Source organism: Castor canadensis, chromosome 1 (assembly GCF_047511655.1).
Source record: "Castor canadensis chromosome 1, mCasCan1.hap1v2, whole genome shotgun sequence".
NCBI classification, from domain to species: Eukaryota; Metazoa; Chordata; class Mammalia; order Rodentia; family Castoridae; genus Castor; species Castor canadensis.
In genome coordinates this window covers 2098177-2116196 of record NC_133386.1, presented here as the reverse complement: position 1 = coordinate 2116196, position 18020 = coordinate 2098177, and the positions used below count along the sequence as shown (strand labels likewise).

Genomic DNA, 18020 nt, shown 5'->3' with positions numbered 1-18020 from the left:
TTGATGAGAAGAATTATTAAAATAATTCTTTATTTTGTGGTTCATGACTGTAATCCTTGCTACTTGGGAGGCAGAGATGGGGAGGATTGAGGTTGGAGGCCAGCCTGGACAAAAAGTTCATGAGATCCCATCTCAACCAATAAAAGCTAGGCATGATGGCACACCAGTCACCCCAGTGACTCAGGAATGTACATAGGGGAATCGTGGCCCTGGCTGACCCAGACATAAAAGTGAGACCTTATTCAAAAAATAACTGAAAAACAAGAAGGGCTGGGGTGTGGCTCAAGTGGTAGAGCACCTGCAGAGCAAGCACAAAGCCCTGAGTTCAAGCCCCAGTTCTGAAAAAGCAAGTTATTTATTAATTTTGTCCTTTCAAGCAGAAGTAAAGTGTCACTAAGTGTGAGTGTTTGTGGAAGGAGTTCGTGCATGAATAAGCAGTGGCTCAAGGTGAGGAGGAGCGGCCAGCCCTGCCTTTGTAGGACCCAGCCACCTCCTGGCTCCACTTGCCAATCACAGGGCCATCCTTTCCTGTCCCTGGGGGACGTGAGCCGAGAGTGGCACCATGGGAGGACCAGCACCTGAGGCATCCTGTCTCACAGAGCTTGCTGTGGCTCCCGGCATGGATGCACTTCATAGAATGTGGTCCTCAGTGTCTCGGGCGAGCGAACCCCAGGACACCCTCCCAGTGCTGCCACCACCTGAAAGTCTCCCAGCTTCCTGAGAAAAGCCACACCCAACTCTATGATTTTACTACGGAGGTCTCTGTCTCTTCACCCCATGCTAGCTCTAAAACTAAGTGTCCTGGCTTCCTGGGCTGCCATCATAAGGACGCACTGGCAGGCTTAGGGCGGGGGAGTCATTCCTCCCACAGTCCTGGGGTGCAAGTCTGAAATGAGGGTGTCAGCAGAGCCACACACTCCCAAGACAGGAGAGTCCTCCCTGCCCTCCCAGGTTCTGCTGGTGCCATTGATCCCCAGTTGTCACCAGCAAGCAGGTGCCTGACTCCTCTCTCCCTCTGTAGGAGTCTCCTCTTCCTGTGAGGCCACCAGTCCTGTTGGTTATGCCCACCCTAATGACCTCGTTTGAATTTAATGAATTTTAGAATTGATTTTTTCTAGTTCTGTGAAGAATGCCATTGGTATTTGATAGGGTGTTCGTCGCTCGTTTAGGCACTACAGACACTTTAGCAATTTTGACCTCTCTGCTCTGAACAAGGATGTCCTCTCCTTGTGGAGGCCTTTTCCGTTGCTATCATCAAGCTTTCTAGTTTTCATTGTGAAGACTTTTCACTGCTTTGGTTAAATTTTTCCTAGCTTTTTTTGGTAGCTATTTTAAATAGGGTTGCTTTCCTGATTCCTTTTTCAGATAATTTGCTGTTGCCATACAGAAATACTACTGAATTTAGCTTGTTGACTTTTTATCCTACACCTTTTTGCCAGATTTGTGAGTTCATGTAGTTTCATGGTTTTGTTTTGGGGGCTTTCTAGATATCAGCTCATGTCACCTGCACAAAGTGACAATTTGACTTCCTCTTTTCCAATTTGGAAGCCGTTCATTTCTGAACACAGGGGACGCTTCACCTGGTGTGCTTTTGAAAGCTGAGAATTTAGGGGCGATGCACAAGTCTTTGAAAGGTGTCTGACTGAATAAATCACAGCTCATCTATAGCAGGGGATTCTGTGCGACCACTGAAGTGACTGGTGCACCTCCATGTGTACGGTAGGGACCAACCTCCAAAGCGCAGGACACTCTATGTGGAAGTGAGAGACGGATGCTGTGTGAAGTAAGCAGCAGAGCCTGGCACCCTGTACATACATGTTCGTGGGAACCACATCCAGAAGGAAATGCCGTAATGCATCACTAATGGCTACTTCCCCTTTGGGTAGTCATCCCTGCTCTTCTGCGTCATGTGCAGGTGTCACCCCATCAAAATATTAACCAATTAAACATGGCAGATGAAAAAAATTGACCTGTTTTGCAAGGTCATTCTGAAAATAAAATGAATAAGTGAAAATTGTCTACCCCAGTTGAAGAATTCAGTAAGTGATAGCTGTTATGGTAACAATTGTCTTCGTGGTTACTAAATAGGCCAGCTCTAGTTTTTGTTGTTTTATTTCCAGGTCTTTCCCTCCTGGGCCCCAATTGTCTTTCTTGAAGGTCATCCCAGCTCTGGTTTAAAAAGCACAAGGTAGTAAAAGAGCCCCAGGCACCTTCAATTTTCAAGTGTTAAGCGTTTCATGTAATTTTAATTTTTTGCTATTCAAATCATTCTTGAAATAGCATCTTTTCTTTTCCCTCCAGGTTTTATTAACTGCATTAGAGAAAGCGTTCAGAGCCTCGGGGTCTTCCCAAAACCCCAGGGCCTCCACTCCTTCCCGTGGGGCGGGAAGGGCGGTCAGGCACCTGGTGGTGGTGTGTGCGCTCTTTTCTTGGGCGTGTTCATTCATTCCATCTCCAGATTTATTCCCACCCAGATTTATTCCCATCCCTACACCTGCACTACGGGTCGTCCCATTGATAAATCCGCGCCTGGCGTGTAACAGCTCACTCGGTCTTCACGCGGTCAAGATTTCAGGCCAGGCTGATTTTTCCTCCCCGTGTTATGAAATAGCCACATCTAAGTTTAAGATTCAGTCTGCTTAGGAAAAATGTCACACCCACAGAAAGTTCAGAATTACTCTGCTGCACATTTAAAGCAGCTGACGTAAGAGCAAGTCTTTGACAGCCGCGCTCTTGGCTCTAATGTGCGGGCCACCACGATCCCGCGTCACCTCCGTCCTGCAGGACCCTGTCTCACACCCTTCCTTAGTCTTCATGCTTAAGTGACCATGACACCTCTCCCTGCCCTAAGTTTTGAAATAGGGTTAAGAACATAAGGTCTTGGAACCCGACGGCCACCCATCGCTGGCTGGTTGTCACCTGCTCTGCCATGCTTGGCTCTGAAGACATTTGCTGAGAGTTTTGTGTGCATCTTTTCACTCACTTTTCCATGCCTGGTCTGTTGAGGGTCACTGCATCAGGACTGAAGCAGAACATGACTCAAAGGCAAGGTCAGACACCAGCCCCACAACTCCTCCCCTCAATGCCTCTCTCTGGCTGCAGATAGGCAGGACATTGCTTCACAGCCCTTTCCAACCTAGGCCTCTTTTGTGATGCTCATAAAACTGCATGGCTTCTTTTAATGTGATGTCGAGTTTAAAATAAACTAAATACCGCTACTGAACCGCACACACTGGAGAGATTTCTAGGTTTTGAAAGACGCGTATGATTGCTCCAGAGACGAGCTCAGCGTGAGGATTGATTCATTTGCTTGCTACATTGCCTGTGCCTCAGGAAATCAGTTTCCTCTGCACGTCGGCTGGGCTGGGCTGGTTTTCAGCCAGGAGGTGGGAGCCAGCAACCGCACTGCAGGATGACTGCGGCTGCACCCTGGACCCAGGCCAGAAAGGAGGGACGCACCCGTAAAATGTCAACTCCAGCTGGAGATGCTTTTCTCTAGATCGTGAAGTGGATTTTGGAAAAGAAGGTGGCATTCTTGTCAGAATTCCCAACAATGACTAATTACTGAGCATGATGGGAGGATCTGGAACTCGGGGCAGGCTGGGTAGCTGTTGGGAGACTTCCATCTGCAAATACCAACCCCTAACTTCTCAAAACCCTGCTAGGAGAGGCTTTGAAATCATTGGCTTTGAAAATTGGATGTGAGGTCACTGTCAATTCATAAAGGGATTCTCTCTTCCAATTTATCAAAACTAGATTCAGGAAACACTTATTCCATTTTGTGGAATGATTCTAGAATGGCTAAACAGAAAGCAATTTAAGATCCTTAAACACAGAAAAATTTCACAAACTTGCAATTTTGTGAATATATCTATTATATAAAACAAGGTGTCACACAGCCAAGAGGACACACTCTGGGGACACGCACAGACCACCTTCCTGACCTTCCATGTGAAAAGTGCCATGTCTTCCAAGCAGGTTCTCTGAGGACACAGGCCTCTCCTCATGAGACACCAGCTCCCTGGGTGTCACAGACAGTCCTAGAGCCCCAATGGAACTTGGATCTGCCCTTCCTACTCTTCAGTCACGGCTCCTCATTCTCTCCTTCACTTTGCCAGCCCCAGGGCCTTTGCACTTGCAGTCCACTCTTTCTGGAGCATGTAGCCTACACTCTTTCTTCTTCTCAGCTCTTCTCAAATATCACCTTCCCTTCCTTGTCCCTCCAACTGACCATCACCTGTCACACTTCTCTTTTTTTGTTTGTGCTTCCTTCAGCAGAGTAAAGGGTCTTGCTCACTTATGTACTTCCTTCCGTTGGAATTAGAGTTTTCAGGAAAACAGGACTGTGATCCTGGGGGTACAGCTCTGACACACGGCCAGCAACCAACCAGCTGGTGAAGGCGTGCGTGGGCGGGGCTGCCAGGCTCACCTCCCGGGGAGGAGACAGGGCTCAGAAAAGGAGGTCCTCAGTCTCGGGCAGCCCCCAACCCACGTCCACGATGCTGACCTAGTATGCCGAGTTCAGAGAAGGGCAGCGTGTGGGCAGAAAGCACACCTTCCCAGGGCTGTCCCCCCCACGGTCTCCTCTAAACAGTCACCTCTGCGCACCATGTGGCAGTCACCATGCTGGGTGGCTTTCCTCCTGTTGGTCGTTCCAGTTAGTTAGCAAGAGGGCCTTGGAGGCTGTTCGGCCCCCATACTGAAGGGGAGGAAGTAGAAGTTGAGAAATCCCCTCCCCACCATGTTCCTGGTGGTGGTGGTGGTGGGCCACACCTGCCCGGCAATGGCCAGCTTCCCTTGCCTGTAAATGCGTGGTGCCGATCCCTGCTTCGTTGTTCCGTGGCCTCTTCCGTGCGTCCCCGTGCCCTTCCTGTCCTCCTAGGAACACCTGCGACTGCAGGTGAAGGCCTCGCGCGCACCAACGCATTCCCGGCTTCCGCGGAGGTGTGAAGCCCCTCCCTGTCCATGGCTATTCCAGGCGCTCAGTTGTCATGGGAAAGGCTGCCGGATCTATTTTCCTGTCTCTTTCCTTATGGAATAGCTCTGTTATGTAGGTCAGCATGGCCCATTTCCTCTTCTTTCTCCATCATTGGAAGTCTCCGTAGCAGAAGTGGAATCATTCGTCCTGCAGAACTCTCCCTAGAAACCGGGCCTTGTGGGGTGGGGGGTGCCTAGGGTGACGATGGAGAAGAGGAAGGTGAGCGTGCAGCTGCCCAGGCCACCGCTCTGTGCGCTTGAAGAGGCGCACGGTGCATCTGATGAGAATGGCCCTCCTCTAGTGTGGCAGGGGGACCGGCGTCTGTTCTCTGTCCCACTAGGAGAGGCAGCTGTGAGGCGTGTGGGATGTGGCACTGGGGTCTGAGCACAGCAATGCTGTCTGTCTGTCCTGGACACTGGGGGAATTGATGAATTGCAGATTCCACACAGCCAGGGCTGTGGTCACTCCTTGTGGAACCTGACTTCAGAGTGAGGTTTCCAGCAGGGTCAGGAGAAGCAGAGAGGTGCCTGCCTGCCTCCTGTCCTCATCGAGAAGTGGTGTCCTTTCCCATCTACCACAAGACAGCAGGAGATGTGTTTGGTAGGTTCCCATGGCTGTGTTTTCCTGTTGCTGACTCTACCCATGACAGCAGCCAAGCCGAGGACTCAGCTGGACGTCTAGGGAAGGAGACAGGTGGCTTTATTCCTTGTCTCCCCTCACTTTTTCATGAATGTTGGACATGCAGCAGATTCACGGCTGCGGGGAAAACATAGACCCCGTCAGCAGGACCTGCCTCACCGCGTTCCTGGGGCCCTGAGCACCGATTTCCTCCTGGGAGCAGCCCTGGGACCAGTGTCTTATCTCCTTATCTCCTTCCCAGCCCCAGAATGACAGGTGCACAGACATATGTCCAAACAGCAGATACTCCCAGGAGGTGACTGAGAGAGGCCCAGGATCACAGGGCATCTTTAACCAAAAGCCGGCACCATCTCAACCTGCAGCCGGGGGCGGCCTCACCTCCAGGCTTGAGATTGGGACTTTGTCTGTCCCATGTGGGTGCAGCTTTAGTTTTGTGACCCAGGTGAAAGGGTCCTGCCTGAGGCCAGTGCTCATTTCTGAGGCAGGAATGAAGGCATGCCAGGGCAGAAGGAGCACATCAGAGCCCACAGCGTGCTGCAATCCAGCACCGACCCTGTGTTTTAAAATCAGCGCCATAATACATATGGTTTCTTTTAAAAGAAATCCTAGACACATCCACTTGCAATATCTGTATTTGTTACAAAAACATGGATAGACATTTATAAAAGCAGAAATGTGACATGCCTGTTATCATTTTACAACGATCCTATACGTTGCCAAGATATTTTAAAGGTCTTAGGAATGTACTAAATGGTACACAAAACTGGACACTAGGTGACTAATGACAGAATGCAATGACATATCACTGTGCCCTTCTCAACATTGATCTCAAGGAGCACCTCTGATGTAACATGATCGCACAGTTGGGTACGTTTTCAGGACTTGGGAAAAAGCTCTTCCACTGTGCCAGGCTCCCGATTCTCTTCCAGGCTCCACCAGGAGCAGGGACCCTGACACAGCCACCGCGGTTACCATTGCACTCTCCAGAAGTGTCTTGAGCGGAGGAGGGTTTGTTGTTGTTGCTTGGCTCATACTTCTGGTTGGTTTTCTTTTTGCTGTTGTTTGTGATGCTGGGTGGAACCCAGGGCCTCGCACGTGCTGGGGAAGAGCTCCAACACAGCCTCAGCCCCCGGGAAGGCGCTCATGTAACAGAAGCCACATGTGGCTAAGGCCGCCCACAAACAACAGCATATGAATATATGTCTATAATCCATGATTCCTGCCTCCCAAAGTAAAGCAAAACCTCCATTCTTGGGAGAGGGAGTGCTGGCTACTTTATCCTTGCTCGTTCTCTTGAGAACATACAGAAAAATTCCATAGAGATGAATCTTGCAGGTTGTCAAGTGGTTGATGACACCCAATGTGACAATGTCACACACACGAGTGAACAAACAAGTGGGAGCATGTGGGTCTAGGCTAGCCTGGGCAAAAACAAGTTTGTGAAACCCCATGTCAATGGAGAGAAGCTGGGTGTGGTGGCGAGCACCTGTCATCCCAGGGGTAAGCCATCCATGGAGATGAAGGATTGTTTACTATCTCGATGATTCACAGCGCGGTCAGTGAGTTAATGTGCCCAGGTGCCTAGATAAGCTACTGAGTGAGCCTGCAGGGCTTTGCTTCTTCTTGTCACAGAGAGGGTCACAAAGGAGCTCTGCCCAGCTCATTGAGGTCCAGGATCGTAAACAAACAAGGTCTCCCTCTGCCGCACATCCAGCACTCGAAGCTGGTTTTCTGAGCAGCCGTATTGCGTAGTTTCTTTGGCAACAGAGAAAATTTAAGAAAAAGTGCAACGAGAAGCCAGTGCTTATGCTTCCTGTCAGTGTGCAGATGTGGGTGTCATTTGGCAGCTGAGATGAACTTTCGGGCAAAGACTCTTAAGTGATTCCTTTCTAATGAAGGAACACAAGCTGCACCAGGAACTGGAACACAGTAATGACCCACTCCTCTGCCTCATTCCAGACGCTGGGCCAAACCTGGTGTGACTCCCCAGACTCAGGGAAGAGTCTGGGGCCTTGCTGCAGGGCGCCTCCAAATGGTTGTTGTGGGTCCACACCCATGGCGCACTCTACCCTGGCCCCGCCTGGCTCCAGGGCTGTGCTGCACACAGCACCAGACCCAGGGAGAGGAGCTCAGTCATGGCTCTGTGGACCACATGTGTCCATTGGCCAGGCAAACAGTTCCCACCGTGCCTCTGCTGTGTGACAGGAGGGGAAGTTGCTAAGGGAGGTGTTTTTCAGGCAGCCTCAAATGAGCAATTTATTTTTTTCTCATGCTTTTTTGTAAATAATAGATCAAAGCCTGTATTTCTGCCAGAAGGCTTCTACCCGTGAGTGCCACAAGCAGATCTGCCAGCCTTCCCTCAGGCTAGACAAGAGCCCGCTGATGGTGCACTGCCCCCCTTGGCATCACAGCCGCTCTTCCCTGCATGGAAGAGCCTCGGTCAGGGCATGGGGAGGAGAGGCTGCCAGGAGGCAGAGTGAGGGAGCCCTCGGGGCCAGCGGCACCAGCTCCCTAGGGCGAGGCTCCCTGGGCCCCTCCCAGCCCTTCTCTCTGGATGAGTCATTGCTGCAGTGCCCGGGGTACCTCTGTTTTCTGTCCCAGCTCACTCTGCTTTCTAGTCTTGTGTTTTGCTAGGACTCTGGGCTTCCTTTGCCTTAAACCAAGAGAGAGGGTCCTCTGAACATGTTCTGCATATTTTACTCCACCTCGGCTTCCAAGTGTCGAGGAAAACACTAGCTATCTCCACCAGGCCAGCTTTGTTGTCCCTACAAGCCTTTGTTACAAAGCAAACCACACAGAGAGAAGAGAGCTCCCCCGCGGGATGAGATTACGTGGATATAGGCTCATTTGATGCTTCAGCAGAACTAACAGAACAAACAGACAAAACATATTTAAGATACTAGCACATGGGCAAGTCCTAAAACTGGTCATTAATGAGCCGTGAGCGTTTTTCACAGCTACTGAGCTGGTGAGAACACATTTCAGTGAGGCCTTGACTCCTAGGCAGGTAGCATCCCCCGTTCACGTTGGTGGGTAATTATGGAAGGGTGTGGTTCGGTCACTGTGGTTCCTTCACGCACACCTGCTGCCCCGGAGGTAAAAGCTCGGCTTCTCTCCTAAGAAGCTATCTTACAGGGCAGATCCACTTGGAAGAATTGCCTTGTCGTTTTAGTTCTGAGTATGAAAACACGGAACTGTGTGGATCCTTCAGCAAGAACCTGCGGTGTTTATGTTACTGAATCTGCTGAGGAAGCCTTGACTGCCACAGGTGAGGAAGCCTTGAGTTATCAGAGGTTTAAGTGACATCACGTAGCTTGTCAAAGCCTTCCTTCATCACTGCCTAGGGATCCTTGAAGCCTTAAAAAAATAAAAGGCTTTACAGTCTCCAGTGGAGGACACAGTGTCCTCTAAACTGCAGTAGGGCTCCTTCCTAGGAGGTATGATGTGTTATTACTTCCATTTTCTAAATGAGGAAGCACGCTGGGAGAGAAGAGATGTGGTGGAGCCCAGGTGAACTGACTGCAAGGCAAGGTCACTCGCTAGGGGGATGGGGACAGATGTCCACACCAGTGGCATCTGCCTCCCAGCCAGGAAGGACAGGAGGGGGATGAATGCAGAAGGAGTGTGGCACCAGGTCCAGGGGCGGGCTGGTGGGCAGCCCCTGGTTGGCTTTCTGTGGTTTTGGGTTTTTTTTTTGGAAGGTGCGTGCCTTCAGGACACTGCTAAGGGTCAGGATGTTTGTGGGTTAAGGGAAGGGAAGGTGAGGCTTGAAGAGGTTCAGAACCAGGAAATCCACGGAAGGGGTCAAATGTCTAACCAGTGAGCCCAGGGAGAAAGCAGCTCTAGCAGGGAAAGCTTTTTCACGGCCCTCTGAGGCTGATTTCCATGAGCCCAGGGACTCGTCCCAGTGGTGGAGAGACTCAGAAACTCAGAAGTTTGGGGGGGGCCTGTGGGGACCCCTACCACTCCACATGCATCACACACCTGCCCTCCCCTACCCGTGATTTCTCAGATAGTCAAATCCTTGGTTCCCACCCCACCTCTGCCTCTGGGGACAGGTGGATTAGGTGACATTGCCAGAATCCTCAGCCACTAGTGCCTGGTGGGTGTGGTTGTGTCCTCCCAGTGCTCCAAGTTCACAGCAAGCTCTGCAAAAGAGGACTCCAGCTGCGACGTCCTCCCTGCACGGTGTCACAAGAGCCTGAAAGCACTCCACCGTCCTCATCCTCGCCGTCTCCCTCACCTCCTATCAACTCCTCCTCTCCTCCAGCCACAATGGCTTCAGCCTCCAGCTTTGGGCTCTGTACCAGCCATCCTCTGTCCAGTGCCCCAGGAGGCTGAGCCTCCCCAAGCTAGGAGTTGAATAGTGTCTCAAGAAGGGTGTGTTTACGTCCTAACGCCCAGGACCTGTGACATCCCATGACCTTATCTGGAATGAGGATGTTTTAGATGTGCTCAAGTTAAGGTGCAACTGTTCAAGTGTGTCCTGGTCCACCACGGTTATGCCCGGCTAAGCAGAGTAGAAACAGAGCCCACAAGAGAAGATGGCTACATGGGGACAGGCAGAGATGTGCATTCCACAGCCACCCACCAAGGAGAACATGGAATCACCAAAACCGGAAGAATCGCTGTGAGGTCCTCTCTTGCAGGTTTCTGAGGGACGGAGCACCCCAACACCTGGCTTTGACTTCTGACCTCCAGCTGTGAGAGAATAAACATGTGGTGAGGCTGACACACTCACCCCTTCAAGTGTGGCGCAAACCTTTTCCATGGGCTCCGTTCTGATCCCCTGAAGCTGCCTAAGTCTGCCTGTGTCTTCCGCTACAGATGGCTCTTTTGCTGCTCCTCCCTTGGTCTGTCAGCCACCCTCTGCTCCCCTCCTTTTTCCCCTGGCTCTTTGACTGAGTCCTCTTTCCAGTCATGAATATGCTTCCTGGTTCCTCTCTCAGCCCTCCTCTGAAAGCGTGTCTGAGGATCTTGCCAAAGCTGTTTGGTCACCCACACACAGGTGGTCTCGGGTGCAGATTCAGACACACCAAACCTCCACAAGAGCAGGTGGAGACTGATTAGATAAAATGTGGAGAAAAGTCCCGCCTGGGACATGCCCCCTTTTGTGGTTGACTCAATAGCCATGACACCATGAGGAAAGAAGATATTTGCACGGAAGGGGAGGTCCCAGAATTAATGCATGCACAGAAGGACCAGGGTGCTGTCGTTAGCTGACCCCATGGTCATTGTGATAGACTGTCCCAGGTCTCTACGGGACAAATTTCCTCAGAGCTCAGTCTTTGGAGGATTCTTTCAAAGCCGTGTTAATGGCACACCTGCAAATTATCGGAGAGCCGAGAGTCTGCAGAATGGCTTAGTTCGCATCTGTCGACACTGTTCGGGTGCCATCTGGCCTGCACAGCCCGCTGGGCTGTCCCACTCTGTCCCGTGCCATCCCTCACCTCTTCCTATCGGCACAGGTTTGCACTGTGCAGACCCCATAACAAAGTGGGAGTCCTGACTGGGACTGAGGGAGTCAGTGGCCACTGGGAACGGAGGTTGCCTTGGAGAAGGGCTTACTGTCTCTATCCCCACCAGGAACCAGGGGGAGACAGGCCGGACCTCACCAAAGAGCAACCTTGCACGGGAAGCCCCTGAGTGCCACGCGTCTCAGGAACTGTGGAGGCAGAGACTTAGGGAGAGGAGGTGTTCAGGGCCATCTGGTCTACCTCACCACAGGCTCACAGAGTCCTTGCCAGGGGACACTGGTGGAGCACAGCTAGCAAGGACCATGCCCTTGCGCCTTGCTCAGCTCAGCAGTGACCTCAGGTGTCCTCCTCTGGGGGCACTGCCCATGCGCCCACACGTCCTCTCCTTCTCAGGCAAGAATTGAAGATTCACAAGAATTAGCAAAAATGTCAAGAGTGATGCCAGGTGCCCTTCCCCAATTCTCCTGAAGGCAACATTTGCCTAACTGTGACAGCATGTCAGACGGGAAACTGAGGTAAGTACATCCCCCAGAATTGGTGGGGAGTTTGCCAGTTTTAGATACATTTGTTTGTGAGTGTGTGCACACATGTGTTTATCACATGTATAGATTCATGTCACAGCCACCACATCGAGGTACAGAACTGTTCGTCCCCACGTTCCCTGCTGCCAACCCTTTGTACCGCCCCCCCTCCCCGATCCCTTAACCTCTGGTAACCACAGGTCTGTTCTCTCTCTCTCTACGATTTTGTCATTTTTAAGAATATTCTGAGCCGGGCACCAGTGGCTCACGCCTGTAATCCTAGCTCTTCAGGAGGCAGAGATCAGGAGGATCACGGTTCAAAGCCAGCCCAGGCTAATAGTTCTTGAGACCGTACCTTCAAAAAAAACCATCACAAAAAAGGGCTGGTGGAGTGGCTCTGAGTTCAAACCCCAGTACTGCAAAACAACAATAAAAATGTTCTCTGTCAGTGCAATCATGCCAAACAGAATCCTCTGGGATTGCCTTTTCTTCACTCAGCCTAATTCCCTAGTGATTTATCCTAGTTATTTGTGTCTATCAGGAGTTTGGCCCTTTTAAGTTGGTGCATAGTATTCCATGATATTAATGTTCCATAGTCTGTTTATTCACTCTTGAAGGACATTTGTTTGAAAGGTTTTTTTTTTTGAGCTAAATGCCCAAAAGTGCAATTACTGAGTCATGAGTTAAGTTCAAGTCCAGTTTTTTTTTTTTTTCCTGGTACTGGTTTTGAACTCATGACCTTGAGCTTACTCGGCAATGCTCTACCACTTGGGCCATGCCTCCAGCCCTTTTGCTTTTGTTCTTTTTCAGGGAGGGCCTCACACTTTTTCCCAGGCAAGCTTCAGATGAAGCATGCCTCACTTATACCTCTTCCCACATAGCTAGGATTACAGCCATGTGCCCCACACCAGGCATGTTTGTTGCGATGGAGTCTTGCTCACTTTTTGCAAGCCAGGCTGGCCGTCAGCTATGATCTCCATCTCTCAATAACTGGATTATAGATGTTAACTGCTACGCCTGGTCTTCAGGTCTAGGGTTTTTTTTTTGTTTTTTTTTTTAAAGAGAACTGCCAAACGGTTTCCCAGAGCAGCTGTATCATTCAAAGTGATCCAATTTCTCCATGTCCTCACCAGCATGGGGCATTACCACTCTTCTTTTCTCATTAGTGCTTCTGAGAGGTTTGTGGCGATGGCTCATTGTGGAGTTAACTTACGTTTTCCTGGTGGATGATGGTGCTGGCACCTTTTATGTGCTTATCTGCACTCTACATCTTCTTTGGTGAAATCGTTCATGCCTTTTACTCATTTTCTATCTGGATTGTTTGGGGGATTTTGCTGATGAATTGTGAGGTTTCTTTACAGAATATTCTAGACATGAAGAAATTGCTGGATGCTGGGTCAGCAGACATCTCCAAGCAGTCCCCTTCACAGGGACTGTGGCAGAGCAAGGGACATCATTTTGGTGAGGTCCTTTCACGCATGGTGCTTGTCAGCCATCCCTCCTGCAAACCTCTGCTGTGTGTTATCCTGTGAGTTTCACAGTTTTATGTTTAGCACTTACGTCTGTGATCATTTTCACTTTTCCTTTGCAGAGGACATGACGTTTGTGTCCAGGTTTATTGTTCCTCTAAAGATGTCCAAGATGCAGCTCTCCCCTGGATTTCTCCTGCAGCTCTGTGCAAAGTCAGCGGCCAGATATGCGTGGGTGTGTTCCCGGATCTCTGTGTTCACTGATCAACCCTTCGTCGTCATCTGATCATTGTCCTGACGCCAGGCGGCTTCCTCCCCATTCATTCCTCTTTCCTCAAGATTGCCGTAGCTCATCTAAGTCCTTTGTCTTTTCATGTAACCTGTAGAATAAGTTTGCTCATGTCCACGAGTAAAACCTTGCTGGGACTTTGCTGGGAACTGGGCCAAGCCCACAGGTCAATTTGATAACTGAGCTATTTACCACGTTGACTCTTTTCGGTCTGTGAATATGGTCCGCCTCTACAGATATTTAGGTTGTTTGACTTTTATCAACAGTTTGTAGCTTTCAGCAGATAGGTAGAATGTACATTTTGTTAGATTTTACCTAAATACATATTTCTATAGGAGTATGCTGCTAACTTCTGTTTTGCGTATTTCTGTTCCCATACGTAAGCTTGTTTGATTTTTGTGTCGACCTTACTTATATCCTATGACCTTGCTGAAAACTCACTTATATATTGCAGAAGGGTTTTTTTTTTGTAGATTCTTCAGATGTTCTACTTCCACAATCATTTCCTCAGTGAACAGTGAGCTTTATTTCTTCCTTCTTTACCTGTGCAATTGCCCCAGCTGAACCTCCAGGGCTTCATGAGTGAAAGGCCAGGCTACTGTTTTCTGTTGACTCCCGGGCAGATTCACCTCCCACTACCGAGCTCGGTGCCAGTGCTGGCTCCTTAGACACTTTGCACAGCTGATTAGCATCTCATCACTGTAAACGAATCTCCACAACCTTAGTGACTTAGAACAACACGTGTTTATGTCTTCACAGTTCTGGAGATAAGAAGTCTCAGACCAAGACATTCACCGGGCTGCATTCCTTTTGCGGACGGTTTTTTCTACCTTCTAGAGGCTTCTCACATTCTTTGACTCATGGACCATCCTCACAGCACTGCATCCCTACTTCAGCCTCCCATCTTTTTCTTTCCCTCTGACCCCCTCCCTTCCTCTTAGGAGGACACTCAAGATTATATCGGACCCACATGATCTGGGATAATCTCCCCATGTCAAGACCTGAAGCACATCGCAAGCTCCCTTCTGTAATGTCAGGTAGCATTGTCACAGGTCGGGTGTGGGGACTCTGACTCCTAGAGTGCCTTTAATCATCAACCACTCGCTCTGTATGAGAATGGCCTGCTCACTTATCCTTTGTCACTCCTCGTGATTTTCCCACATCTAAGAGAAACTGGACCACAGATGAGCTCAGGAAATAATTGTTGAACCCTGAAAGGATGGCTGAAAACACATCCCTCCTTATCAGCCTCCGGAGAGCTTAAAAGCGAACCGGTTTTCTGCAGAAGTGCAGTGACTCATTTTTTCTCAACAGAAAATTAATAGCAGTCAATCCAGTGCATACCAGAGGGATTGCAGGGATCCAGCACAGAGGTTTGAATTTAGGGCTTAGAAAATCCGAGGAGTAACTTTTCCACAGGCCCATGGAGTGAGCGACCCCGCCTCACCTAAAGCTGGACAGAGGAGCATGGGCCCCCACCCCTCCTGTGGGACAGCACACGGCCCGGCCCAGGCCTGTGTTATCAGAAGTCAGCGATCCACTTCCTTCAGACGGCACCTGCCTCTGCATCTTCACCTTCCTCTTCCTTCTTCCTGCTTATCTCAGAGCACCTGCCTGGCATCTGTCCCTTCTCACTGAAGTAACTTAGTCAGTGACTTATCTTCCCTCTCCCATTCTCGAGCAAAAACCCAGAGAAGCGCTGTGGTGCAGAGGAAGGAAATCAAATTCCATTGGTCCTTGGGGATTGGTTCATATGGCTGAATGAGTCATGTGGCTGAGACTCAGTCATGGGCAGTTGTGGATCCACCTTCGTTCCATGGGTGGGTCCCTTGCTGGCAATGAGGACATTGGAAAGCCAAGCCCTTCAACAGGGTGGGGCACTGAAAGTTCCAAGAGCCACCAGGAGGTTTGGGTGCCTCCCCAGTGCCAGGGCTTGGTGTAATGAAAAAAAGAGAAAGAATGGTTTGTGTTTTTCTTTCGCGTGTGTGTGTGTGTGCGCACATGCATGCGTGTGTGAGTGTGTGTGTGTATGCAATGTGTGTAGCTTTTCTTTTTTGTAAATTGGAGCCCCAATGCTTGTCATTGCCAGCTTGATGGGTGTCTTTAGCAGGACAAACTTTGTTCTGTAGGACCAGCCTTTGAGATTGGATGCTTGGTCTCCCAGGGGCTGCCTCTTCTTGCAGCAGGCCAGCTATTGTGAGAAGTAAAGGACCCCACCAGATGTTCCCAACTGTCCCCACACACATGCACAGTCACAATACTCACACACAGACATGTCACAGAAACCACACACCACACATACACACGCACACACTTACATATGCTACACACATGAACACACACCACACACACACACACATACATACACACATATGTGTAAACACACCGCACTAATACATGAGATACACACACAGTGCACATGGACACATATGTACATGCATACATACTATACCCTACACACACACAAGTCACCTGCACACCAGTCTACAAGAAAGAGTTAGGAAACTTCTCAAGGTGGCTAAGAAGCCACCGGGCTCTCCATAGGATGGGGAGAGTGGGTGTCACTTGGAGTACTTGTAATTAAGACCCAAGGTCACACATGCTAACAGAACAGAACACCCTCAGGTTAAGAGTGAGGCTGCCTGGGAGTGGGAGTGGGCAAGCAGGAGACGAGAGGCAGAAGTGACTCCTCTTCCTTTCCTGGCTCCTCTCCACCCTGGGCCCCTGCCTCTCTAAATCCCCAGAGCTCCTTTTGGTGTCATGTTTGGCTCTAACCTACTGCTGACTTTGGCAGATCTCACTTCCCAGAAGAGTGTCACCTTGCAAACCATTCCTTCCCTACCTGAGGGTCTCCAGCCCAGCCAAGAGGACGAGCTCTGTGTCTACGAGAAGGTGAACACCTCTGGACGCTTTGCTGTGTCCAGTGAGAGGTCTCTACTTCTCTGTACCGGAGTTTTGCCACAGCTTCAGAGGGTTCTTCTGAAAACTCTCTTCCCTTCAGGATGACATTTCTTCATACCTAAAGAAATAAGCACCCCACAAAAGGAGCTCTGACGGGCTCCTGATGCAGCCAGACTTCAAAAGTGAAGGACCTGGTGGAAAACACAGGGGCCCCATGGGAGTCCTCCTCCTCTCCCCTCCCTATGTTTCCTCCTCAACTCGACTCCAATGTTGTCTCAGGGAATGTGGTGGTCATACTACTTGAATTTCGTTCCTTTCCTGAACGCAGGGTGTACACTTGTGTGGCCCAGGAAGAACCAAACTGATGAGACAAAGATTCACGGGGTTTTCTGCCTGCAGGTTCCTTAACCATTCACATCTGATGCCAAGGGTCGGAGGGGAATTGCTAACTGAAGACACGGGACAGTGGGAACACAAAGCAAACTTGGTGTCCACCAGCCTGGTCCTTATGGAGAAGCAGAGCAGCAGTTTCCTCCTCCAGGAGCCAAGAGCTCATAGGCAGGCATCCAACATGTCCTCTCCATGTCCCGAGGCCAGTGTCACCTGTTCTAGCTTCCTTAAGTCACTGGGCCCCGAGGAGCCTCTCTGTCACCACAGTCTTCTCCTGTCTGGGTCTAACGGCCCCTTTTACTTCTCATTTGCTTTCTTTTGGGTTTCAAATAAAAACTCACCACAGGACCTTGGGTGAGTAGCAACTTGGTGTCTTCTAAGGACAGAAGTGTGACAGGCTTCTTTTGTTTGTGAGAACATGGTGGACTTGGACTCAGCGTCCCTGCTGCAGTCAGCTGTGGAGATGGCAGAGTTCAGTTTCACACAGAGCCCAGGGGACCTAGCTGGGTGGGAGATAAGGGCCGCACAGATGTTCACACAAACTCCTACCAGCAGGGCCACCAAGAGGAGGTGAGGCATCGTGTCAGGGCTGGTCACTGGTGGTCTGCTGCCTGGGTGGGCTCACATGGCTCTCAAGCCACCAGCCGCTGATTCCTCCTGTGATTTGACTGACGTAGCAACATCCAAAAACATCTTGGAAAAATTCACACCAGCATCTGGTTCTCACAGCTGCTCCCATCGGCCCAAGAGATACACAGGATGCATATGCCTAACACAGTTGGCTGCGTGTGCAGACGCATCCAGGGTGCCGCCACCTTCAATGTCTTCTCCTGTGTGAGTGCCTAGTTGATGGTTCCTGTGCACAGACCCTCCCCCTTCTCCTTAAGGGCCTCCTAGCTGAGACGTAGCCTTATAGATCCCTTTGTCCTTTGAGTGACTGCTGACCAGGGAGGCTCCTCTCCCTTATCCTGGGTGGGGCTCATGGGGTCAGTTCACACTCAAGGGCCAGAGCAGTTGCCACAGGTCAGCCCCATCCCTCCTCCTGGTTCTCAGGGCACAGGGAGGTGTCCCACAAGTCTTGAGGCAGGAACAGGGTCTAGCCCATCCTCCTGGCCCAATGCCAGGCAGACCGCAGGGTCGAGCAAGGGCCAGGATCACCAGGCCAGCTGTGCCACCAATGTGGCACCAGCAGGTGAACTTTATGGTGCCTCTTTATGGTGCATCTGGGTCTGAACCTGGCAGACTGTGCTGCCAGGTTGCCACTCCTCTCCTAGAGTAGACACAGGAGCTCAGCTGATGTTTTTCAGAACTCGAGAGCCATTAGGTCTTTACGACGCCTGGTGAGGACATAAAACA

The 18020-nt window shown here is 50.4% G+C and overlaps 1 long non-coding RNA gene across 2 annotated transcripts; it reads right to left on the bottom strand.

The window, feature by feature from the left end:
* Positions 1-6233: 6233 nt before the first annotated feature.
* On the bottom strand, positions 6234-17752 carry LOC141422531 (uncharacterized). 2 transcript variants are annotated; one of them, XR_012447154.1, is made up of 3 exons: positions 17006-17752; positions 16216-16392; positions 6234-10318 (listed from the first exon to the last, which is right to left on the bottom strand). It is a non-coding gene; the product is annotated as an uncharacterized lncRNA (long non-coding RNA). The 2 variants fall into 2 exon arrangements; XR_012447152.1 differs by having other exon boundaries at positions 16216-17752.
* Between the last annotated feature and the right edge of the window lie 268 nt (positions 17753-18020).